Raw genomic sequence first — 27228 nt, 5'->3', positions numbered from 1 at the left:
GCTTACTATAAACCTTTGAGAACCCCTACCAGACACACAAATATCCTCCTGGAGATTGCAAAAATCTTATAGGAACACAATATGATTTTGAAAGCATTTACTCCCACTCTCACATTGGAAATGCAGCCCTTCAAATTTAGGTTTTGATTAGTAGGAAACTAATCTCAACTTTAGAAAATAATATAAATAAACCAATTTTTGTTTTGTCCAAGTTTTACAGTGGGAATAATCTCTGTGAACTTAACCACAAAATGCAGACAACATTTTGTCGAAAGAAGTTATCAGCTTCCTATGCTGGATGTTTTACATAAATCTTTTAAATAGATCATGAACAACATAAACAATTTTATAACACTTCCACTTCCGAAACTCACTGCCAAAGGGATTCAGGTTTAAGTTTGATTTCTCCAAATCATCTTTCCTCACAGAATACAGAAAATCTCCAAATAACCTACGCCAGTGTTTCTCCTGAATTGAAAGGAAAACTGCTGAACCTTCAAGAGTCACTTAAACTAGTTATTTCACCTTTTAAATGATGCTGCAGTGCCCAGAGTTTAAGGAGGGGGAAGGAAGAAAATCACCTGTAATTTTTCAATAATAGGTTTTAGTTTTATAATCCAATAAATCAGATAAACCTCAAAGGCATATAAATGGTCAAATAAGAGGTAGCATGCTCTCTGGAAACATTTAGGCTGAGCTCCCCATTATTATATCAGAGTCCAATCCTTTCCGATATTTTGAAAGAATGTATAGTACTTCCAAATGCAATGTAACGTGGCAAACTAAAGTACCAGAAATGGGCAGCACCAGAAACTGTATTTTATGGGAACTTAGACAAATTCTTACTCCCTCCCTCCTACTCCAGCATCCCACATTGTTAACTCACCTGCTCTCCTCCCCAATGTTCTCTCTCTCTCTCTCTCTCTCTCTCTCACACACACACACACACACACACAGAGACACAGACACACAAATGCACAAACACACACAGAGATATGCATATATTCCATAAACTTTCCTCTGAACCAGGGAAAGGGTGAGAGAAGGAAGATAGGCAGAATTCAGTAGCTTTTATCTTCGTAGATCTTATGAGCTATTTGCAAAATCACCCCAAGTCCTTTGTTGATTATCCTAATTTCTGTTTCTGAGAACCTTTTGCCCTGATTAAAGTCTACTGAATGAGAGTTGCTCTATTCATTCATTCCACAATTTATTCTCGTTTTTCCCCCCATTGGGGATTTTTCAAAATTCCCAATCTCAATAGAGTACAGACCTTGGGTAAAAGAAAATTACAATAGGGTATCTGTATTAGAGTAGCTCAAGGGGGAAAGTAGGAAGATGAAAGTATGAGATCAACAGTTCTCCAGCAAATAATAGGCATTGAGCTTGAAGCTAGATTACCTCTTTTAGTTTGGTCTTCATAACAAAATTATTTTACTTGGACACATAAACAGATGTGTATGGTAACTTTATCATATTCCAGGCCCTGACTAGACACTAGATAAAGAAAATCCTGTTCTTAGAGTTCTTTCATTTGAATGCTATTAGTAATAGACTGAATACAGAACCGTTAGTATTGTATTCAGTAGGGGGCTGGAGGAATAGTACAGAGGGTAAGAAACTTGCCTTGCACACAGAGGACTCAGGTTCAATCAGTGGCACTCCATATGGTCCCTTAGTCCCACTAGGAATGATTCTTAAGCAAAGAGCCAAAAGTGGGCCCTGAGCATCCACTGGTTATGATCCCAAAAGATATATATATACAAACACACAACACAAACATTCAGAATAGAGATAGTAGGAGGTATGTGAGAGTCCTAGTTTACCACAAATATGAGGAAACAATATGTAGGAGGTGGTACATTGACATCTAATGTCATAGTAGAGTGGGATGATGGAAAAGGAGTGAAGAAGCATGCATCTGACCCTGGCTAAATCCTTGGCACCATGTGGCCTGATAAGCACCATCAGGTTGGGCATCAGAGTTCCCAAAACATCTCCAGGATGGCCTTGATGATCATTGAAGCCATGAAGGCAAGTAGTACATTATCTTCAGGTCCTCGTCCTGAACTACAGGCCTGTTTGACTGAGAATGGCTTGGAGTGGACTTCAGATCCCTGCACCACCACTTGGGAAACACCCCCAATCAAAAATAAAGAATAAAGATGACTATCAGAGAATGTCTCAGAACATCTCCATGCCTGGAACTATATGAGGAGAGAAAATAGTGTGAGGTAGTAAAGCAAGCATCTTTCTAGCAATGCAGAAAGATAAATTTGTCCTCATTATTTACTCATTCATGCTTTTAATACCAATTTCTATTATTATTTTGCATATATACTTATATATTATAATTATTATATAATTATTATTTATAGTATATGATTTCTACTAAATTATTATATATTATATATAATAGTTCTACATGTAGCACTCTAGCATGTTCATCGATTTGCTTGAGAGGGCCCAGTAACGTCTCCATTGTGAGACTTGTTGTTACCGTGTTTGGTTTATCGAATATGTCATGGGTAACTTGCCAGACTTTGCTGTGCGGGCGAGATACTCTAGGTAGCTTGCTGGGCTCTCTGTGATGGGCAGAGGAATTGAACCCGGCTCAGCAGGGCCGACTGCATGCAAGGCAAACGCCCTACTGCTGTGCTATTGCTCCAGCCCCATTTCTACATGAAAGCGGTATAAATTTCTACATGAAAGGGGATATAAATACTACTGGCATGACAATGGTCAGCTTGCCCTGGGACAAATGTCAGGTGTAAAAAATGATTCCAGATATGTTCAGTGATATCTATGGTCTCCTACCCGTTTCTCTTTTTCCTTTTAATGCTCATCATTAAAAAAAAATTGTATATTTTCCACCCAGTTATCAAGTGACAGCTCTCAGTATAACAGCATGCTACATGTTAAGACATGCAGATGGACAACCCAAGGATTCTGTGCAAAGGAAGGCCACTTGTACTCTCATTTGTGAAGAGAGCACTGAAATAAGAAATGTGTCAGAAAGAGTCAGTCTCCTCAGGGACAGAGCCGAACAGAAATCAAAAGCTGCCTCAGCCCTGCATATAAGACTACTGATATGCATGAGAGAAGAAACTCCACATTGGAACTGCATCGGAACTGAGATCTTTGTGAGAAGGATTTGATAACCTTTTGCCAGATTTCTTGGATGGATTAAGTGTGCTCAAACGTGTCCTTAATAGAGTGAGGGGCCCTGGGTGAGGGATATTTCGCTGGGATTCCAACTTCCTCCCCTCTGGCCCTTCATACATGTTCTTGGTATTACTTAGGCTGAGGAGTAGTGACAAGCTGAACAAATGCAAAACAGTGATTACTGACAGACGATATCATGGAAACATACACATGACCTGAAGGACCCAAATTTCCTCTATACGTTTCAATTCTTTTTTCTTTCTCTCTCTTCCCAGCTTTATACCACCCAGTGTCCATTCTGGGTAGGACAGCCTCTGAATGCCATGTTCATTCTGAAACTTGGGCTGTATGGTCTCTTAAGTTTTCAGGTTAAAAAGAGAGAGAGATAGCTGACATATCTTCCTTTTTATTTTTCATTCCTTCGACCACTAATGTAGATAAAAATGAGAAGTACTTCACCATCACTCAGAAACCAAAATATAGAAGCCAATTCCTGGCACTGACACATTTAAGTCTTAGAAACAGGGCTTACCATTTTTGTACTTCTTGTTAAATAAAAAAAAATAAGAAATTCAGTTTATTTAGAATTCTGGAGTCAGATCACTCTTCTTTGCAGTTAGGAGTTATATAAACTGATCTAAACAACTTTTGCCCTCAGAAGTAAAAACATGAAGTGTATATATATGTATATATATTATAATATTGTTTATATATAATATTATAAAGCTATCACTATTAGTATCTCAGTATACAGCTATTAAGTTTTTCAAATTTGCATACACAAGCATAGTTTGTTTATATGGTTGCCATTATACGAAGTCTTCCAGTTGTAAATTTTAGTGGTTGCCTTATATCTATGCATTATTATTTTACTCATATCTTTTTGTTTGACATGTAGAATGATGAAATTTTTCATTGCCGTAAACAATTTTATTAGCATATTTGTGCATGATGCATTTTTCATATTTCCTTGGGAGAGATTTCCAGAAAGGGATCAAAGTAAATGAACAATTCTATTACCTACAATACATAAACTCATATTGCTTTCGAAAAGTTAGGTCAATATTTGCTGCGCCAGTAATATATGAATGCATCAGTTTATTTACTTTCCTTTACACTGAATATTCACAGCCAAAAACAGTTGTTAATTTGATAGAACAAATAACATTTTTCTCTGTGTTTCCAACTATATATCATTTTGTTATCGGCTCAATGGTAAAAGCACAAAACTTGCAAGCATGAGACTGAAGTTGAATCCCCAATACTGATCCCCACCCCCCAAAACACAGAACATTTGGTTAGAGTGACCATTTTAGAGTAAGGGAGATAGTTCAAATAAAAAAAACACAGGTCTACTATAAACCAGGCCCTAAGTTTGACAGCTAACACTACATGTCCCTCTAAGCAACAATATGGCCCTAGAACATTGTCAGGACCAAGTCCAAAGTGATGGTCAAAAGCTTGAAAGTAGCCTAGTTTTCCTCAAAGAACCACTGTGGATTGTACCTATTAAAATAAAGTGGCATGTCTTGGAGGAGGGCGGATCTCACAAAGAGGTGAACAGGGGTCATCTGGGCCATATTCAGTGATGCTTGGGGTACCAAAATGTACTGGAGATTAATCCTGTATCAGACGTGTGGAACACATTTGCCTAAGTAACCCCGTCTTTGGCACTGAATATGACAGTTTTAATTCATAATGTGCTTGACTGTGGCTCCCTTTCTTGATGCCTCTTTGCCTCTTTTTTTTTTTTTTGCTTTCTGGGTCACACCCAGCAATGCTTAGGGGTTATTCCTGGCAGTGCTAGGGGATCATATGGGATGCTGGGAACTGAATCCAGGTCGGTCATGTGAAAGGCCCTATCTGCTCTGCTATCGCTCCAGCCCTTGATACCTCTTTCTTTCTATAAAACCAGTCATTAGACTTCTAGTCTGTATCTCATAAAAGTGTGAATCTTCAAAATGCTTCCTAAAATTATAGTAACTTATATACACAGAATCTTTTCTATCACAGAAAACCCTTTCAAGACAGGTAAGTCTACCATTCAACAAAAGAATGAAGTTGATTTCAGAAAGTGTAAGTGACTTAAGTTCAATTGCCTCCAGTAGGCCCAGTAACGTCTCCTTCATCCTAGCCCTGAGATTATATTCAAGGCTCTTTAGGAGAATGAGACCCATCATTGTTACTGGTATTTGGCATATTGGGTATGCCACAGGGAGTTTGCAAGACTCTGCCGTGTGGGCAGGCTACATTCGGTAGCCTGCCAGTTTGTCCAAAGTAGGAGTGAGATAATAAGATGTCATAATCGGATGTCCGGTTCCCGGAGCTGGTTTTTATAGTCTCTGAGTCTTGGCCATTGATGGGATTACACGGCGTCAGGGGGCCAGTTGGTGGGTGTGACCCCAGCCTACTGGAATTTGGAGGATCTGGGTGGAGAATGCTCGGCCCAAATCCGAGTAGGCTTGGAGATCTCGACCCCGGAACCCGCGTGACTTTGTCCCTCTGCCAGTACCTTCATGTGTGCGGTACACTTAAGTTATAGAGCTATAAAATAGTAGAATGCACATTCCTAAAATTTCAAATTCAAATGGATTTCTAGTTCAAATCTAGTTTGATACATTAATTTTTCTTTGCATAAGATTTCAAATCAACTGAATGACCAATCCTAAAAAGAATTAGCAAAGGCCTAAGAGAAACCAAAATATGGAAAACAGTCAATTTTGCCAAGTCTGTTTATATTTTATATCAGCTTTTATTTTTGATTGTTTTGTTTTCAGAATACACATTATGGCCACTTGAAAGGACAATATGAAACATGCCATAGAAGAGCCAAGGCTAAACTCAGTCTTTTATGACTGAGGCAATTGGATATTCTATAAATGAGGGAGAACTATATAAACCTTAATACTATAACTCTAGTGCATGGTAGCTGTCACACCCACACACTCCCTCCCGTTGTTCATCGATTTGCTCGAGCGGGCACAGTAACGGGCCCAGTAACGTCTCCATCATGAGACTTGTTGTTACTGTGTTTGGCACATCGAATGCGTCATGGGTAGCTTGCCAGGCTCTGCTGTGCGGGCAAGATACTCTCGGTAGCTTTCCGGGCTCTCCGAGAGGGGCGGCGGAATCTAACCGGGTCGGCCATGTTGGCCACTTGTAAGGCAAACGCTCTACTGCTGTGCTATTGCTCCAGCCCCATGGTAGCTGTAGAAAGAATAATGATTTGCAACAATGAGGGACACCTTTTTAATATGAGCTTCTCAGTCTTCTAGTAGAGTGTTAATCAAGTAGGGATTCTACAAGTAAGTAAAAAGTAAGTAAAGGCCCTCCCGTTGATCGTCGATTTGCTCGAGCGGGCCCAGTAACGTCTCCATTGGAGACTTTGTTGTTACTGTGTCTGGCATATCGAATACTCTCGGTAGCTTGCCGGACTCTCCGAGAGGGGCAGAGGAATTGAACTTGGGTCGGCCATGTTGGCCGCTTGTAAGGCGAACGCCCTACCGCTATGCTATCGCTCCAGCCCAGGGATTCTACAAAACCTATGCAAAGTCCTATGATTTTCTATATAGGTATCCATGAATGCTTATCAGTTGGTCTACATTAACCCTTTATAGATAAAGAAATAATCTACATAAGCTTGAGTACAAAATCAAGTTAATGAAATCTTAGAGAATAAATTGAATTAATTTAATAATGGGAGGAAAAATATTGAGACCTGTTGTTAAATTAGTTCAAGGAATCTAACTTAATTTTTATCACTTTCCTTTTAGAATTGTCAGTGAACTGCACTTATGACTAGCAGAAAGTCAGATTTCAATGAAATCTGAAGTTGACCATATCTTTTTTTTTCACATGTTCCAGAAGTTGTATAAATAAACAAATATTTTCCAAGAAGGTTCTTATTCACAGGACCTTGGTTTACTCTCCAGAAACCTCACTGCTGAACAAACTGGGCTATAATGGTAAAAACTCATATCAGCATACAAAGAACATTCAAAAGTCAACAGGATGCTTTTCATGGGATAGTAAGTGTTGTTCAAGAACAAGAGACGCATAGTCAACTTTTGCAAAAAAAATATACAATAGATAAAACATAGGAAAATTCTGGCTAATGATCAAATTAACGAAATGTTAAGGAGGTTAAATGGAAATTAAAGTGAAACAGAGGACAGAGAGAGATAAACGAAAAGAAGAGGATGAGACAGAAACTTAGACTGGCATCATAATCCTCATTACAGGTAAGTACATGTTCGGTTAGAGTTCTGGGAGTTGGAGTTTATATCCCACTATTGAATTTTAAGTCACATAAAGTTGAACTTACCAATTTTTTAATTGATTACTCCCATCTGCAAAATGGGGGGAAAACATTTTTTTCCAAAGGTTTTCTGAAGAACTAAATATGATCAAGTATGAGTGAAGCATACAAATTGTGTTTCAGACAAGCATCTTTTGGCTTTACTTAAAGATCTAAGCAGGAAGAAGGAAGCAAACAGTCTGAGAGGACCATTTGTGTACGTGTGTAATGATAGGGGCTTGGGGGAAATGGGTTTTCTTTTAATATTGAAGTTATTTATAATGATAACATTCATTACACCAAGTTTAGCATCTGGTATATAGTAGGCTTTAAAATGTAAACAACGCTTTAAAACACGAAGCTGGGGACTGAGGATGCTGGAAATCCTCTCCACAATAATTAAATAAATAATTGTGACAATTTAAAAATAACAAAAGCCAAATTAATGTCAAACTGCCTATTTTCAAAATCTACAATTTTGTTTTTTCTGTGCTTTTGTTTTTGTTTGGGAATGGGGTGCTCCGGGCATTGCTCAGAGCTTATTCCTGCTCTGTGCTCAGGGATCATTACTGGTGTAACACAAGGAGTCTTATGCAATGCTGAGGATTGAACCTAGGTTGTGCACATGTAAGGCAAGTGCCTAACCAACTGTACTATCTCTCTGCCCCAGGTCTATATTTTTTATATTAGCAGCTCTGCAATTAAAGGGATCTATGTTTATTTTATCAGGTTTTTACTTTCTAAGAACATAAGGATGTAAACAAGTTGAATCCAGTTCTGTTCTAAACTGAAGGGTAATATCTGTACAATAAGTCACACTGTCGTCCTGTTGTTCATCGATTTGCTTGAATGGGCATCAGTAACATCTCCATTGTGAAACTTGTTGTTACTGTTTTTGACATATTGAAAACACCATGGGGAGCTTTCCAGGCTCTGCCATGTGGGCGGGATATTTTCAATAATTTGCTTTGTTCTCTGAGAGGGATGGAGGAATTGAGCCCGTGTCGGCTGCATGCAAGGCAAACGCTCTAACCGCTGTGCTATCGTTCCAGTCCACAATAAGTAGGCCTAGACCTGTTAATTATTTTGTGTAATAAATAATCTCAATTCATAATGATTTAGCCAACGTCTGCCTTGGATGATCTGTTACTCAACTCCTTTAGCCATAATTCACATATTTTTTTATAAACTCTATATACTCATAACCGTCTATTTTCTATTTAACAAGTCAAGTACTAAGGTTCAAGGTAGAATGCAATGGAAGTCTAAAGCCACAAGAATAAGATAACAATAACATCATAGTCAATATTGATCACCACTGCAGTAATGCATGTTAGTGACACAGAAAAGAAAGCAGATACTTAGACTAGATCATCATTTTTATGATGAAGATCTGGGTTTTAAAACCATGATTTGAGCATAAAACAGGATACTCAGTGGCCTCCTACATGCTCCTTTAACACAGAATCAGTGTGGCTGGAGAAATAGTAGAGTGGGTGGGTAGAATGCTTAACTTACACGCAACTGACCCAGGCAATGTGGGTTCAATCTCTGGCACCCTCTATGGTCTCCCAAACCTCCAGGCATGGCTCCAGAGCTCAAAGTCAGGAGTCATCCCTGAGCACTGCATTGGTGTGATCCTCAAACAAACAAATATAAAAAAGGATCCATATTTTTCCAAATTCCAGCTCCAACAATTATTCATCATATTATCCTAAGTTTCTTAAACTTTGTTTTCTAGTTTTCTCATCTATATACCAAGCTTCTTATTAATACTACTATGAAGATAGGTTTATATTAAGAACTAAGCAAAATGTTTGCATCCCTTTCCCTTGTAGAAGATAAATATTTAATAAAGAGTAAAATATACATGAAGTAAAAAACTTAGACATTTTCTAGTTTCTAATTATGAATTCTTCAAAGTCTTATTTTGAAATATGAATCTTCTGAAATGCATCGCATATTTAATTATTTAAAATGTACATTTATCTTTGAGTTTTAAAACATTGAGATTTTAAAATTACAAGGAGGTCAGTGCATCATTTACCTTCTGTTTTTGTCCTCACTGTAGTCGACTCAAGAGAGAATGTGGGAGGACAAGGGCCCTGCCCTCTGAGAACATGTGAAGTTTGGCTTCTAAGGATTTAGCAGATCAAAGTACTCTAACTGAGAATAGTCCAAGGTGACAATTCCTATTACTGTGTTCAGAATGGTAGAAAATCCCTCAAATCATATAATAAAAGTGGACTAAATGAAGTACTACAATCACCCTATAATAACCTTCCACCTATAAAATGAAATTTTGATTCAGGAGAGATCAAAAAAACATTTTTTTAGAACCACAAATAATGAGGTATCATTTATTACTTCTGCAAAATACAGAATGTAAAACAGAAAAAGGGAAGAGAGACTGGCCAATTCATACATATATATATATATATATATGTTTTATATATAGGTGTGTGTTTGGCATATCAAATATGTCACAGGTAACTTGCCAGGCTTTTGCCATGGGGGCGAGATACTTTTGATAGCTTGCCAGGCTCTCAGAGAGGGGCGGAGGAATCGAACCCAGGTTGGCCAGGTCAGCAATGTGCAACGCAAACGCTCTACCTCTGTACTATTGCTCCGGTCCTATATATATACCGGAGCAATAGTACAGAGGTAGGGCATTTTATATATATATATATACACATATATATTTGTATAGCATATATATGCATATCATTTGTGATAATGTATAATAGGAATTTCACCTACTATACAATTATGCATGCGTGTGCCTATATGATCGTATGAGTGTGATGATGATGTTGACATCTTGTAGGTTTATTTAGACACTCATTCCCTTTGCATCAGCTTTGCTTTCATAGTAGTTTTTTTTTAATTTGTTACTTCTTTACTAATTGGGCAAATGTGATAATTTGTAATGGGTCTCCAACTCATTAGTGTAATTTAGTCAGGTTCTACTGTATTTCACCAGACACACCAACCAGTCTGCTGCACACATCTGTTTTTAGAGCTCTATTTCATAAGCATTTCTGTTTAAAAATTGAGAAATGATTGCCCCTTAATCAGCTATTTGTTATAGTGAGTTACATAAATACATGCGGTGTCATCCATAAATTTAGGATAGAACACAGCAACAATTAGCATTTGCACAGAGCTTTAAAGTTTACAAAGCTTTTTCTTACTCTAACACAAAATCAAAAGCATTTCCCTGTTGGAAAAGGTATTACATAAAATTTTTGGTGCCAAGGATTGAACTCAGGGCTTCAAATGTGTTGAAGCACATTACATGATTTTTGAAATAACTTAAAAAGGAAGCATACCAGATTTCTAAGCATCGGAATGACTAATCCAGACCTTGTCTGCGGAACACTTGCCATTCATTTAGCCTCTGTGAAGTTAAATGTTGCATAATGCCTACTGCATGCTTATTTTTTTCAGAGAGCAGCAAGTTCTAAATCAAATGTAAAGTTTCAGACACAGAGTAAATGCGAGTTGTTAACATGATCCCATCTGGCAGATGTCTTTTCCTTCTTTTAAAGATGCTTCTATCAAATGACAGAGAAATTAGACTGTTGTCAAATATGTAACTAGGCTGAGAAGACTTTGGAGTCAGTTATGTAAAGGCAAATATCTACTCCTCACTCCTAGAAGACTGAAAGGCTGAGTGTTGTAATTTGATAGTGCTAGGCTGGTTCTAGAGGAAGCAATACATTTGCTCCTTACCCCAGAGTTACTTAAAACTGTCTGAGGGGGGTCACCTGAGATTTGGGGGGAGGGTGCTGTGGGTGGGAAGGTGCAGATTTGATAAATTGAACACTTCAACAGTTACAAAGATGGGTCAGAAAGAAGTGTGCGCCAGATAGAATTAAAAAAATAAATTAAAAAAACAGAGGGAAGAACACAGGAAATCAGGAAAAGGGCATGGGGGAGGCGGTGACAGGGATAGGGGGAAAAACTTGTTTTGGTCTGCAAATCTTCCTCCAGATTATCAATTAGGGGAAGTTAACTACTCAATGAGGTGAGTAACTGGTACAATGAAGCATTGTTTTCTCAAAGTCTTACTCAGATCCAGTTAGGAGAGGAAGGCAGCACAATGCTTTATCTGTTGAATCTGAAACTTCGGTTCTCAGCAGGAGAAAGAGAGAGTCAAGGTGTTATTGAAAGAGGAAGTCTGCCAGATGCCACATACTGCCCCCATCCTGACAGATCAAGATGCTCTCAAATCAATCTGATTGAATGACTTCCTCTTAGAGGGGAAGGACTCTAGCCTGCTACTTTGTAGACGTTGTGGTGAGAATCAGAGATGGCTGTCCTTAATTTGTCAATTGCCTTTGACTTCTTCAAGATTCCAAACTTGAATCCAGACCCTAAACCAAGAGAAATGGTGTCTAATGAAAATGCCAGGCCAACTTCTAAATTAATTCTTGGAAAACAATCATCTTTCTGACTAAAGGGAAAAGAAACTCAACTATTCACAGCAGTAAAAGTAACTCGCATAACTCTAAGAACGCCAAATACCAGAGATGGCCTGAAGATGGGCATATCAGTACAGCATGATGTGTTGAGTGTTTTTCCATCTGAGTCAGCAGGTCACAGACATTTCCCTGAAGAATATACATATTCTTGATGGAGAATGATGGAGAATGGGCACTGGTGGAGGGATGGGTACTGAATCATTGTATAACTGAATCCCAAGCACAAAAATTTGTAAGTCTACAACTGTACCTCATGGTGTTTCACTAATAAAAATTTTTTAAAAAAAGAATATGCATACCACTAGACGGCTGGAGTGATAGCACAGTGGGTAAGATGTTTGCCTTGCACGTGGCCGACCCGGGTTTGATTCCCAGCATCTCATATAGTCCCCTGAGCACCGCCGGGACTAATTTCTGAATGCAGGAGTAACCTCTGAGCATCTCTGGGTGTGACCCAAAAAGAAAAAAAAAATATATATATATAGTTTTAAACCATCTATCTATCTAACATGTTATTCATTTGTTTATTTATTATTTGCTTGCTTTTTGGGTCACATCCAGCAATGCTTAGAGTTTAATCCTGGCTCTCCACTCAAGAAATACTCCTGGCAGTGCTTGGGGGACTATAAGGGATGCTAGGTCAGCTGCATGCAAGGCAAATGCCTTACCCGTTGTACTATTACTCCAGCCCCTGGCATGTAAATTTTAGAAGATAATAACTCCCCTTCCAAAAAACAGAAGAAAAAAGGGACATACTCAATTCTTGGTAAGAAAGAAAGGCTGAGAATTTGGTGTATGTCTTTATAGGCTCTTTTCAGGAGTCATTGGTAAAAGGGGAAAAAGTCATGAAAATTTGTGTAAAGTTTCAAAGAAAGTTAAATAAAGCTAGTAGAATAAGAGAACTGGTCCACAGATCTGAATGGTGAGTGGTATGGGGTCTCAGGGCTCCTTTGAGGTAGAGGAATACTCTGACACATTGGGTGGTGTTGGAATGAAACACTATCATTAACAGTGGTGTAAACTACAATGTACCCCGAAGAGCATAGACTTCTAAAAAGAGGCAATAGAAGGAAACAGAGAATACTATATAGGGTTTTACGTGTATAGCAAGATCAAGACTACAATGGAGAAGATCAGGGAATTGAGGGCCCTGTGGTCAGATGCATTAAGGAGTTTTTCATGCATCATATGTAATGAAAGACTCAATCATCTTGAGTCAAAGGTAGGAAAACGTTTAGTTTCCACATTTTTATCATGGAAATAAAAATATTTCCTATTTGTAATCTATGATCTTTCTAGCGAACCACCAGTGCTCAATACATGATGATTATTCTGTTATAATGAGATTATTTTCTAAAATCTCCTTTATTCCATGGGTTTAATCTTGTCTACCAATGATTTTTTCATGCTTTTCCACACTAATAGAGGAAAAATTCTTATCACTTCCATTTTCATGCAAGAAACTAGATTTTTGTGTTGCATTTAGGACTTCACCAATGTTTTACTTTATATCTTAATCTTTCCCAACCACACAACCTCAACAATAACTCCCTTCTCTGTATAATGCATACTGACTCTATCAACTTTGGTTTTAATTGCCTATGATTGTTTGGAAAGTCAGATTCCCCTTTGCCAATAAAATATGTCAATGTATCTGAGAGTAAATTACATTGTTTACATATGTGTTTCACACTATAATGTGATTCAATAGTAAATATGGCAGGCACTAAATAAATATTAATAAATACATGTAGAATAAATGACTCCATTGAGATGACCATATGTGTGTATATATATATATACATATAAATATATGTATTTATATATACACACATACACACACACATAAAACCTACAGGAGCATTCCTGACAACTCTAATTTACTAAAAATAAATTATAACAAATCCGTTTATGATATACACTGAGGAATGTAGTTATAGGAATATGTTTGTGTGTATATATGTATCATATACACATACATATAAATCATATACATACATTGATCATGCCAAATAATCCAGGAGAAAAAAAATTACCAGATAGGGAGCACAGAATTCTACTTAGAGAAAAATGCAAGGCTGCTTATAATGATGAAAAAAAATTAAAAAGTTCCAAAAACAACAACAATAACACAATAATAGTAGGATAAGACAGGACAAGAACCAGGAAGGAGGTAAGGAGTTAGTGCATAAGAGAAACACTGGTATCTGGCAGCAGTAAATTCTATTTTATTACAGTGTGTGCAATCAGGAGACTTAATTGAAACACTTAAAACTTGTGCATAAGTCCCTAGTTTGGACTCTGGAATAAGCATAGTTAATTGATAAAAATATTTAAAACATAGTCCAGATATCTTGACAAATAAAACTTTCTAAGCAAATGTTACATATCAAGATGACTTTCCTTTCTAAGAAAAGACAGCAAGGAGTTTATATACTTATGTGTATCTATATTTAGTATATTATGTCACCAAACATAGTGAAAGTCTCCAACATGGGAAAAAAAATACCACCAAGTTCATCCATGTTTTGTGTTACTAATCCTTTGCTTATTTTTAGGTTTCACAGGAAAGAGCTTGGTTTCACTAAAGTGCTTTCAAAATGCTTATATTTTCACACTTATTTTTCACCCTTATCCACATGTTTGTTTCCATTTGTATGGAAAACTTTTCTTTATTAAAACAAGTCTTCCATTCTGAGTATCTATGAAGTTCCAGCTGTAGATGGTTATAAGCTTCAGTTACAATCAGAATTCCATGAAGGAGATCCCGAATCTATTCATGTCTGCTTATCTGTGCTTCTGTGACTTGTAATATGCAATGTGAATATAAAATAAAAACAAAATGTCCTATAGAATAAATTTAAATCTTCCATCCTTGGATGACTATCAAATTTGTACCATCCCAATTTATTTGGTCATATATAATTATATATGTATGTGAATATATGTTTACATATACTAAGTGTAGCTAGAAGTCACAAACTGAAATTATCTCTGAAAATTCTACGTTATATGCCAAAGCGAAAGAAATTTTACATGGAGAGAAAAGAGAGTTGAAATATTTTTTTCCTCTGTCAGTACAAAGTTCAAGAATGATTGTAACCCCCTTCCTTATTAAGAAAGTTTTAAAATGTGACCTCTTCTCTTGTTCACAACCAAACATTCTAAAATGTGACCCCTTCTGTTTACATCTCAATCTGAGAGCAGTTTGGAACTTTACTCAAAAGAATCCCACAACTCATGAAATTTTCACTTGGTACTCTCTTCATTTCTCTAATCTCCTTGAATGCACTGCACCAAATAACTTTTTCTATAAACATGCTTTCCATTTGCTTCAATATTGCTGAAAGAAAAAAAAAACAAAAAATAATATTGCTGAAATATCATTTTCCTCCACTCTTCTATATTTTGTCACTGGAGATATTCACTTTTTGTTTTATTTATGTGAGGAATATTTTGTATAACCTCTGGTACCAAGAAGTGCAAGAAGATTTATGTGTAAACTGATTGCTATATTGTTATAATAATTAAATTATGATGCATAATTTCCATCATATTTTACCAAATATAATTATTATAATATCCTTCATTTAGTGCCAATTAAATTTCCACCTCTATTCTTCATAAGTCTTACTTTTCTAAATCATTCTACAGTGATCCAACAAGGTAATGTTTTTTTAAAAAAAAAGGCTACAAAAGTAATCTGCATCCTTGATAAACATATTGACAGACACATGGGTTGTAAAGAAAATATAGATGCTAAGACACTGTAGCACTGTAACACTGTCCTCCCGTTCATCAATTCGCTCGAGCGGGCACCAGTAATGACTTCATTGTGAGACGCATTTGTTACTGTTTTGGGCATATCAAATACACTATGGGGAGCTTGCCAGGCTCTACCAGGCAGGCGGGATACTCTCGATAGCTTTCCAGGCTCTCGAGAGGGATGGAGGAATCAAACCCAGGTCAGCCACGTGCAAGGCGAACTTCCTACCCCCTATGCTATTGCTCCAGCTTTATATGTCACCAACCTAACCCCCAGTGTGGTCTCCATCACCACATATGGTCCTCTAAGCATATCCAGGAATGGTCCCAGAGCACAGAACCAGGAGTAAACCCTGAGTTTACCTAGGCATGGCAAAAAAAAAGCAGCTTCATAAATTTCATTCCACAAATATCATCGGATGTGACTCTTATTACATAGGAGACTTTCATTTGATTTCTGCGTTCCAAGTCCTACAACTGTCATTCTTCTGTATCACTGCCAATAGCTCTTCTAACATCAAACATTTGAATAAGATTTAGGCAATTATCAAAGTTAAATAATATCTAACTCAAGCTGTGGATTCTTCTAGAAAACACAAAATTATGATACTGATGCAGTACTTTATCAAGAGACCCAATGATTTAAAGCAGTCCACTGGTCCTCTTTAAGGAATGAATAGTTAACTTAAATAACTTCAACACTGAGGCCGCATCTTTTCTCTGAGATAGTAATTCTTAGAATAGGAACAAGTTGATTTGGTATGTATGCAGAGAAGACTTGGTCTAGTTGGTTGCATTCAAGGATTGATGTTAATAAAGCACTGGGTTTGCAACCAAAATGAGTTTCTAAAAGCATTATAGAGGAAGAAATATTAATCAGCTTTGATGTGATTCAGAATTTGAAGTTACACAATGAACAACTTTCTACCTGTTCTGTACTATGGGGATATATTTTTCCAGGAGCAAATCATCCAACTTACTTAGCAATGTGCCTAGAATATGGAGCCTATGTGTCAACTACATAAGAAAATTTTAAGTTATTATCATATTGCAATCTATTTTGGCAATAGAATCTGCAGAGTATTATACACAGAAATTTCCTGGAATAATAAAGTACTCCGAATACAAATTCTGATGCCTGCAGCTATGGTAGGGTCCAGGGAACCTGGGTTTATTATTTTGACCAACTGACATCCTTACTCTCTTCCTTTTACTACTCAATTTGGATTTTAAGGAAAGGACCTAAAAATGCCAGGGACATGGATCTTATATTCTTTCTTAGCAAGCCATAAAATAGACTTCATCCATTCATTATAAGGACAGAAAGAACCCACAATCTGAAGGACAAAAACCCTGCTCCCTTCCTGCACAAGGAAAGGCTGACTTTGCAGAACAGAAATACCTGGGTCAAGTGGTACCAGCCGTGCAGAGTTAGCAAAGCAGAATTGGACTCATCACTGACAGCTCAGCTCAGCTACATTAATAGGAACAAGATTTTTTACATCTTTTGCAATATGTTCTTGAACTTAATAAAGGTCATATACAATGACACAGTTCCAACATAGGTCAGACTCCTGCAGATGAATCTTAATCCTGTTTAACGACCAAGTTCAAATTCTGGAAGGGGGGGTGGGGGGGGCTTGAAAATGGCAGTGTGCCCCATCCAAAGGAAGGAATCGCAGCAGAAACAAGCAGAGAGAAACCTGCTCCAATTCCCCACAGCAATGACTTCAGTGCTTGTACCTGGTAGGTGTTTAATAAATATGTATCTTTCCATTGACTGTGAGCAAAGCGAGATGTTAGATAAAGAGCAATATTAACACTACTTGCTGACATCTGAATTGTGTTTCTGTGAATACATATGGGTGGGTGCACATGATTCTCTGTACTTACATTCAGTATCATTTTGGAAATTGTAAGTGTAAGTGAGGTGACATCTGGAAAGGGCACTTTGGTTGCTCTGAGAAAGGATCTGAGGAAACTGTGGTACATAAAATGAGCTAATTTACAAAAATACAGCTTTCTTTCTCCAGTTTCACTGAGCTCTCAGATTACATAAGGGGCTTTTGTCCATCTGCATTAGTGATATAAATACACTGGATTATGGTGACCTTACTAATTCGCTAAATCAGAGTGGAAAACAGGAAAAATATATATGTGAACTATCTATAAAAATTCTAATTTTATATCAAATAACTTTTGCCAATTACTGCATGTGCGATCATTTCTTCACTAGGAACAGAAGCCCTTTGAATGACAAATTGTTTCTATTTTATAGAGAAGAACATTGAAGCTCCAAAGTAACAGAGTCCTGAGTTCTACCACACTCAATGCCAAAGCCAGTGTTCACAGTACTACAATCTCTTGCATCATGATTTCCAAATTATTCTTAATATCTGATCCCTCTGCCCCCACTGCAAATCTAACTCAGTGTGACAATCACCATGATCCATACATTATAAATATTTATCCATAGATCTAGATTCCAAGTTGAGATTAAATGATAGTCATTGTAGAATGGAGTTTTCCTAGAGCCCACCAACTTTATGAAGCTCTATATTTCTCAAAGGAAAAGCTAGCACATGTAGTACTTTTTGTCTATTCTTATAACCCAATGCCAATAAATTATGTCCTTCCAACAACTCTATTGAAATAAGTCTGAAATTATATATCCTATAGATTGACCAATTAACTACGCACGCACAAACAAATTTTAAAAGTAACTAAGAATGCACCAGAGGAAATACTGAGTACTTAGTGCACATGGGAAAACACTCACATTATAATATTACGTATGAAAATGTCTTTATTTCCATAGTACCTTTCATTTCTAAGCAACGCATAACATTTTATTCTGCAATAATCATTTTATTCTGCAACACTTCATCATAATCCTAATGAGGACACTATGAATTAGGAATGTTTATCTCAGGGCCAGAGATATAGTAGAGGGGTTACGGAGCTTTCTTGCAGTTGGCTGACCCCGTTTGGAACGCTGACACTGAGTATGGTCCTCTGAGCACCATTGGGAATGATCTCTGGGCACAGATCCAAACGTAAGCCCTTAGCACAGCCAGCAGTGAATCCCTCCCTGCAAAATGTGCTTATTTGCATACAACATAGAAGAAAATTAGAATTCTGTGATATTGAGTGACTTACTGACCATGAAGTAGCATTATCTATGCATGATTGACAGTCTCTTGAGTCTCAATTCTGTTTTTTTTTTCTTGATTCTAACCCCAATCTTACTCCCTGCTGACCCCCATCCCAACCCCGACCAATCATCAGCACTGTCTTACTGGGACTACTGAGTGGTCCCAAATAGAGATACAAATAATTGAACAAAATGATTCAGCCCAGGTCAAAGCTTCTGTACTAGTCACACTTCAATTAATCATTTTTTAAAAAATTTGTAGGGGACCTTGGGAAGTTGTCGTAAAGTGATGGATAATAGCAAGAACACACACAACTCTCTGTATCTGCTATCAGGAATCTATCTCCTTTATCCCCAGGGTCTGCATTTTCTGCTAAAGTCTGATGCTCTTATCTATTAGCATTAGCCCCAATAACAGGCTCAGTTCTTGAGCTAACAACACACAGCTCTGGGCTGTTGTCATGACTCAGCAATCAAAACTTCAAGTTCAGTCTACCTGGTCCTGACCCAGCTTCAGGGCCAGTGCTTCTACCGCTCCTTTTTGCGCTTAGACTTACTAGGCAATCTTTCTGATTTCCTTTCAAGGTTCTCAGGAGCTGACTTTCCAGCTGTCAGCAATGTCTGTTGCAGAAGGAAAGAGCCATTCATGTGTTAAGTGCCCTAGGTCTTAAAAACATAGAAACATGCTGGAGAATGTCAGAATGGTTGGCTCACTAGAGCAAAGACCCACAGAAAGGCTGGCCAATTGACTGGAACTAAACAGAAAATGAACTGGAATTGCCTTTATTCCCCACAAGTCAACTCAAGGTAATCCACTGTCAATTAATATACATATATACACACATATACTTCACATACAATACATATAGTAACTATATACTTACAATACATATATTAACTATATCTTTAATATATAATACATTATATTATAAAATATCATATATTATAAAATGTATTATATATATCACATATAATGCATTATATATTAGATAATACAGTATTATAGTATATATAGTATTATAGTATATATATATGTGTGTGTACATATGTATATACAGCATTAAAGTATATATGTATACACACATACATACATACACACACCATGCACACATGCACATACACACCAACTGGGAATGTCCAGTCCTTAGAAATTCTGACATTCTACTACTGTTAAGAGGGAAAGCCCTCCCCACCTCCCTCCAAGCCCCCATGCCACTTTTGCCCCTTCTGTTTTCTGAACTATCACAAGAAGACTAACACCTCTCAACTCCCAAGCACTCTCTATCACAAACCAAAGCTAAAAAAGATGAAAGATATTCATGGACCTGGAGTCAGTTCTGACCGAGAGCTGTTTACCAGTGCTAAAATCAGAGCTGATAAGAAAGACTCAAAGTTACAGTTGTTCAGTGAGGGGAACCCTAGAGCTACCCGGGAGACGCTTTGCACATTGCATGAGCTGTAATCAGAAAATCCTGAGTTGGCTGGTACCCCACTTCTATTATTAGCCTAAAATAAGTGATAATGAAAGTGTTGCTATCGCTCGAAGATCCACTCATTACAATTATTAAATCGCAAAGACACAAAAGCCAAGATGCTATCCTGATTTTTTTAAAGCGATGATGTTGAGAATAATCTATGCAATTCATTTTCTTTTTACTAACACCACAAGTCTAAATATACCCACACTGGGTGAGAATGTGAATGGGAGGGAGAACAGTCAAAATGAAAGAGTCTTAATATAAAGAGGCACTAATTTGTCAACTTCCCAAACAGCATTTTTCAAGGGCTTCTTTATATTCACAACAATCCCAACACAAAATAGATGACATAAAATACTGTCCTGAGTGCCTCATACTGGTGATAAGAACTGCAAGCTACAAAGATGCTGACAAACCTACAGAATGGGAACTGTTCAAACAGGGTCTGAGAGACCTCCCACCTCAAGCCATAACCCACCGACACTTAGCAAATCAGGAACTGGCTTCCTCCTTACTATGGTCAGTGGTGTGTTCTAGTTTCTCTAGAACTAGAACTCCTGACTTTAACTTTTATGAGTCCCTGGTTTGCTCCACAAAGAAAATAAAATGTTATGGGGGGAGTCCCCAATGTTCAAATCATATAAAAATGAAAAAAAACATGATAATAAAATGCTATTGGAATCAAATAAAAGATAAATATGTCTAAGCAGAAATAGTTAATAAGAAATCTATGCCACAAATTATACTGCCAGGAGTTTACTAGTATGTGTGTGTGCGTCTGTTAATTTAGATATATATAAAATCAAGAGCACTATGTGGACGGTTAGTTACAGGATGATTGGGGAATCTTTTAACATCTGCCCTCCTTTAAAATACCTCTCTAAGACTCTTATACAAAGACATACGATAGATGACAGGGACAGCAGATGATAATAGCAGTATATAATGCCATTTCCATTTTTTTCTTTTCTTTTTTTTTTTTTTTTGTTCAGAGACTTTAGGAAATCCCTTTTAGGGAAAAAGGTGTTATTGATATCTTAAGTATGATGCCTGGTGTCTGTCAATTTAGATAAAAATCTTTGACCCAGTCAATAGTCTAAACAAATCTTCTATTAATGTTATTTCCTTCTCAATATCTATACATAGACACAGATACTTGGAGAGAAACATCTAGAGAGGCATTCCTCCACCTGGCTAACATTCCTTCCTCCCCTTCCATGAATATGTTTCCAGTCACACTCTGAGTTGACTAACATTCCATGACATATCACCATTTCTTTTAGGATAAGTCATCCATACGCACTGACTGGAGAAGATGAAAGCACTCTGGCTTCATTGGGGTCTCTGCATTTTGAAACTGTATTTTTACAAGCGCTTCTCACTTCTTGGGAGAAGCTGAGTGATGCTAGTGCAGAGATAGGAATAGCCACAAATCAGAATCACAGAGAGGAACACAATGAAATGGTATTTTCCCTTAATTAAATAACCTTGAGATGGTAACAGGTAAAAATAAACTATCCGCATGGCACTTTGAAGGGAGGAGGGGAGAGCAACTAACACAACTAATCAGTAGAATTACCAAGGGACTGAGTTAGGCAAAATGTTTGAGGAAAGTCAACTGAATTCCAATCTTTTCTGCTTGGGCTTCTATAACCAAGAGACTACAATTAACAGTCATTTGCAACTGCACTCTCCTGTCTCAAGCTCAGGGACTGTAAGGGGATATTCCAGAAAGAGATGCTAGTCATCATCAGGGGACAGTGCATTCAGAAAGGTTAATGAGATGCAGGAGCAGGAGAATCAGTACCAAAAAAGAGAGATTCAAAATACTAAACAATTTCCACTTTGTTCTCATTTGCTCTAATTAAGAGCTGTTGGAGCAGCTTTTCTGTATTCCACACATTTGCAACTCTCTAGAGCTGATTTAACTATTCAAGAAAAACATGAGTGTTATAGGGGAAAAAGTCGACTAATAAGTTATCATCAAAGTCTAGATTACGTCCCCAACCCCCTACTTTCAGTCTGATCAGACACATACTTTTCGCTTCTAACTCAGAGCTTTTGTTAGAAGCTTTTACTGATATATAATATATACATATATATACACATATGACATATATAATTTAGAGAGTATTTCAAGGAGAGAAGTTGACTCCCCCTACTTTAGTCACTGTGAAAATGTTAAATGAGTGTAAAAAGAGGAGGATAATGGGGGATGGTTATACAAATGGAAATAATCTCCTTGGCATGAAAATAGATCAAAATGCCACACACTGAGTTCTTTTGAGCATGACAATCTCTAAAAAACTGTGCTCTGAAACTGCCTATAAATTTCCCCAAAACAAACAGGAAAGCATCTTCTTGCCAAAGGAAAACAGGACTCAGAGAAGGTCTAAGTCGGTCTGTCCCGTGACTTACCTTCTTTATGGATCTTCAAAGTTCACCAGGAGAAATTGGAAAAAATCCTCGAGTTTGTCTTGCACTACTCTATTTTTCTTGTCTTCTTTTTAAGTCACACAGGAGAAAAATAATCAGTGTTCAAAGGGTCCATTTATCTGATCTTCCATCACCAGCAAAATTAAAAAAAAAAAAAACCAACAACGACCAAAAAAAAAAAAAAACAACGTGTCCAAGAGACTCCGCCAGAAAGTAAGCCAAAAACTCATCAAAGGCAGAGAGAGAGAGAGAGAGAGAGAGAGAGAGAGAGAGAGAGAGAGAGAGAGAGAGAGAGAGAGAGAAGGGGTGACTGGGGAAGGAGGAGGGTGGTGAAAGCTCCTGGCTCCAGTCTGAGCCCCAGAACCCAGAGAATATTTTCACGCTGTTGCAATCTCTGACGGCACGATCTACCTGCTTCGGTTGTCACACTCACACCTTGGCTTTCCCCCACACTCACAAACGCGTGCAAACGCACGCACACTCACACAGACCGGTGTCAGGAAAACTGTCAGTAGTAACGTAACCTCCAAGAGCAGCTGAGCGCTGCAGATGGAACGGCTCACTGTTACCTTCCCAGATCCCTGTAGGATCAAAAGAACATCCAAAAAATTCAGGGGGAGGGGGGAGGCGGGCAGTAGGTAGATTCCCGATCCCTCTCCCCCTCCCCTACTCAGGCAGATGTCTGCAGCCAGGAGCGGGTCAGTCAGCAGAGGTGTCTGCACGCAGGGTGCCCCGGATTATGGCAAGGTTATTAATCTTGGTGTGCTGCATCCCCCCCCCACCCCCACTACTCGGCAGCCTGCATTGAGATGATTGCCAGAGCTGTGTCTGTCCCTGTTCTACTGCATTTTGCTCAGCCCTCTGATGCTGCAAGTGAGACACAGTGGAGGCAGGAATACTAATAAGGTGGTTAGCTACAGTTTCTTCAAGGCAGTCGGCATGCGGTACAGTAAATGTGGACTTCCCAGGGCTCTGTGTGTGTGTATGTGTGTGTGTGTGTGTGTGTGTGTGTGTGTGTGTGTGTTTGCATGTCTGCAGGGAGGCCAATGAATCCATCTCCAGCCAGAAAGCGAGATGGCTTGTATATCCTGCCCAGGAGGACTCTATCTTCGGAATCATCACTGTCCTGCCATGCCATTGCCTATGACAGGATTTTGTTTCGGATCAAAAACAGAGGAAGGGGAGGCGGGGGGTGGAGGGTAACGGTTTAGAAGCCTAGAGCTGACATTTGAACAAGAAAGAGATGGGGGGGGGGGGGATGTCCAGGGAGACAAATTAGCTTTATAAATAGGCTCCAAGGAGACCAAGGCAAAATTTTAACATGCTGCTGCCCTAGCTGTTAAATGGAAATGCAAAGCAATTTCAAAAAGCAGCCCCAGCCTATAAATCTTGGAGCTGGCAACAAGTATCTGAATTTGACTGATGGGACTGTGGATAAATGGATTCCTGGTAATATAAAAAGTTTACTCATGCATTCTGCTTTGTAGCTATGCACTCAAAGTGTGTGAGGATCTGGATATTGTTCATTCATTCTTTAATATGGATTTAGACTTCCGCCATACAAAGTTCTACCCTAATACACAGCTTTTTATCAGCCAACTATCAAATTGTAGTGAATGTCTGAGTACCATATCACTAGTGGTTTGGCAGCTGACAATAGTGTCACCATACAGAATTCTCCTACCTGGAATGATGTTGGAGTTTTTAGAGCAAAGAAAGTATTAAATATCTCTTTTAGTTTGATCAAGCAGTGAAAGAAAATAGATATGTAATAGACTAAATGAATAATTCCTTGTTCTATGAAGAGTAAAATTTCACTCTTCTGTTATCTGTGAACTCAAATTAGAGTCCCTTTAATTTAGTTAAGGGTGCTCACTGTATTCCTTAAGGTGAGTTAAATTGGCAAGATCCCATTATGTATTGGACAGTTGGAGAAGGTAGATAAGGGTGAATTATGAACATGCAATACCAAGTCCTGACAGCAGATGTCACAAATGAGGATATAGGTAAAATTCTAACAACTGCAAATGTTTAATGTAATTTAGTAAATAGATTTTCATAAGATTTAGAAACATGAATTTGAAATTCTGGTTTTACATAAAATGTAAAAGTGCAAATTGGAATTTAGATAAAAGCTTCCCCAATATCTTTCTCAAATCACAATATACTAAACTCCAGTAATCTTTCATTGACAATAGAATGAACACCAAAATACTAGACCACTGACTCAAGTTAAATTGTCACCTAAAATTATTTCTAGAAGATATATGCTGTTTTTAATTCTGTAGAGTTTTTAAACATCTTGTAACAGAGAAGCTACTAGATAAAATACAAAAGAGTAAGCTTAGAGGAAGGAAACCAAGTTATTAAGATTCCTATATTAAATGCTTGCTTTAGGTTTCTACTTTAAAGCAATGTACCTGTTTCATCTTAAACATGTCTACGAAAAAATAATTTTAAAGGAGTTACTTATGTCAGAGTTAAGTATCAGTAATAAGTAGGCATGGAGGCAAATATATGAAGAATTTTGAATATTACTCATAAATTTCATTTAATTTGTCATTTTTAAAAAATAAAATGTATTTTTTTGGTCAATTGAGACTTTATAAACAAAAGACAATGAAACAGTCAAATATCAAGATAGTTTTAATGGGCATTAGTGTTCTGGAGCGATAGCACAGCGGCTAGGGCATTTGCCTTGCACGCAGCCAACATGGCGACCCGAGTTCGATTCCTCCGCCCCTCTTGGAGAGCCCGGTAAGCGACCGAGAGTATTCAATATGCCAGACACAGTAACAACAAAGTCTCCAATGGAGACGTTACTGGGCCCGCTCCAACAAATCGACGATCAAGGGAGGGCCTTTTTTAGTGTTCAGACAAACTTCAGTTAAGCCTTTTATCATTGGGATTTTTCTGCAAGACTTCTCCCTCAACAACTCCCCTCCTTTTGCTTGCAAATAGGACATTCATATGCATCTAACAGGCTTACTGTGAAGGTAACAGGAATGGGTTACTATTTATTATGTGTTCAGCATATTTCCTGATCTATAACTACTAAATATATCTCTTAAAGTAAATGCTATTCTCATGTTTTCTATGTTTGACTGTTTTCCCAATTTAAAAAATGGAATTCTTACCCAATAATTCCCAAAGGGGATTACTGAATGAAGCCTTTGACATAAAAGATTTTTTTAAATTTTATTTTTATTTCAGGGTGTTCTCAGCAGTGCTTAGGGGGTTCAGGTAATGAATGCTTTCCTAGTAATACTTGATACAGAAGACCACAGGACTCAATGGGGGGACCAGGATGCATTTCTGCTGGGACTTGTAATACCTGAGACCACAGGGCAACCCAATCAGAGCTGGAGATAGTGGGGAAGACCTATATGGCTACACCCAGTGGCACTCAGGGGCCCACAGCTGCTAGGAGTCAAACTGAAGCCAGTTACAAGCAAAACTGTCCTCCCATTTTGCTCAATGCGGGCACCAGTAATGTTTCACAACAAATTGTGAGAGTTGTTGTTATTGTTTTTGGCATATCAAACACATCATGGGTAGCTTTCCAGGCTTTGCCGTGTGGGCGAGATACTGTCGGTAGCTTGCTGGGCTCTACGAGAAGGGGCAGAAGAATCGAACCCAGGTAGGCCGCGTGCAAGGCAAACACCCTACCCGCTGTGCTATCACTTCACCCTTCAAGTGAGTTGTGGAGGTGGGGGGCACAAGGGGTGTCTCTCAGCAAGCAAAACATTTACTCCTAAACCCTGGGCAGTTAGCCCTAGCCCCAAAGACAAAAATTTAATTTTGAATTTACTCTTCAACTAGTTTTCCTCCCTCCCCTGTTGTTTTGTAAGCCTAATATACTGAAAATCACTTAATATACTGAATATACTGAATCACTTGTGAAAAGTTCATCATTTACCTGTAGATGTATTCACGCAATTGTTTTATGTGCTCTAAAGCTCACTAAAATAAAGAAACCTCTTACTTGATTACTTGTCTAGGCTCACCTTGAAATAGACTCAGCTGAAAGAGAACTCTGAACCAGAATCAGAACGGAAAAAAAAAATTAAAATCACCTGGCAGTTTACTGCTTTCCTATCAACACGGGCTTTGAAGCTGACAGTATCAAGGGGTGAAATGTAGTTGCGTAACTAAAAAGACTTAAAAAGAAAAAGAAAAAAAAAGAAATGAGTATGGTCTGTATATGAGCAACACCAAGAGAGACTACAACAGATTTGTATTGTCACTCAGCTCATCACTTTAAAATGGGTGACAGGATATTGAATTTCATGAAACAATTGTGACTCACCCAATAAATCCTTTGCTAAGGCAAAAGAATGCTTGGGTGGCACAAAAACAGACAGCTACTCCTGTTTGTCGAAAACCTCTGCAATTTGTCCTGTGACCCCCCAAATGGTCTCCTTGCCCCCTCAGGACAAGGAGGTC

The 27228-nt window shown here is 38.0% G+C and overlaps 1 protein-coding gene across 4 annotated transcripts in view; it reads right to left on the bottom strand.

Moving 5' to 3' along the window:
* The window catches only part of LRRC4C (leucine rich repeat containing 4C), a 1436015-nt gene extending 1413095 nt beyond the window's left edge, over positions 1-22920 (bottom strand). For all 4 annotated transcript variants that reach the window (XM_056132091.1, XM_056132083.1, XM_056132106.1 and 1 more), the window contains exon 1: positions 22765-22920. The gene's annotated coding sequence lies outside the window, so the exon portion shown is untranslated. The remainder of the gene's footprint in view (positions 1-22764) is intronic.
* Between the last annotated feature and the right edge of the window lie 4308 nt (positions 22921-27228).

The sequence above is a fragment of the Sorex fumeus genome, unplaced genomic scaffold (assembly GCF_029834395.1).
Source record: "Sorex fumeus unplaced genomic scaffold, SorFum_2.1 ptg000007l, whole genome shotgun sequence".
Lineage (NCBI taxonomy): Eukaryota > Metazoa > Chordata > Mammalia > Eulipotyphla > Soricidae > Sorex > Sorex fumeus.
This window is presented reverse-complemented; position numbering and strand designations above follow the sequence as displayed.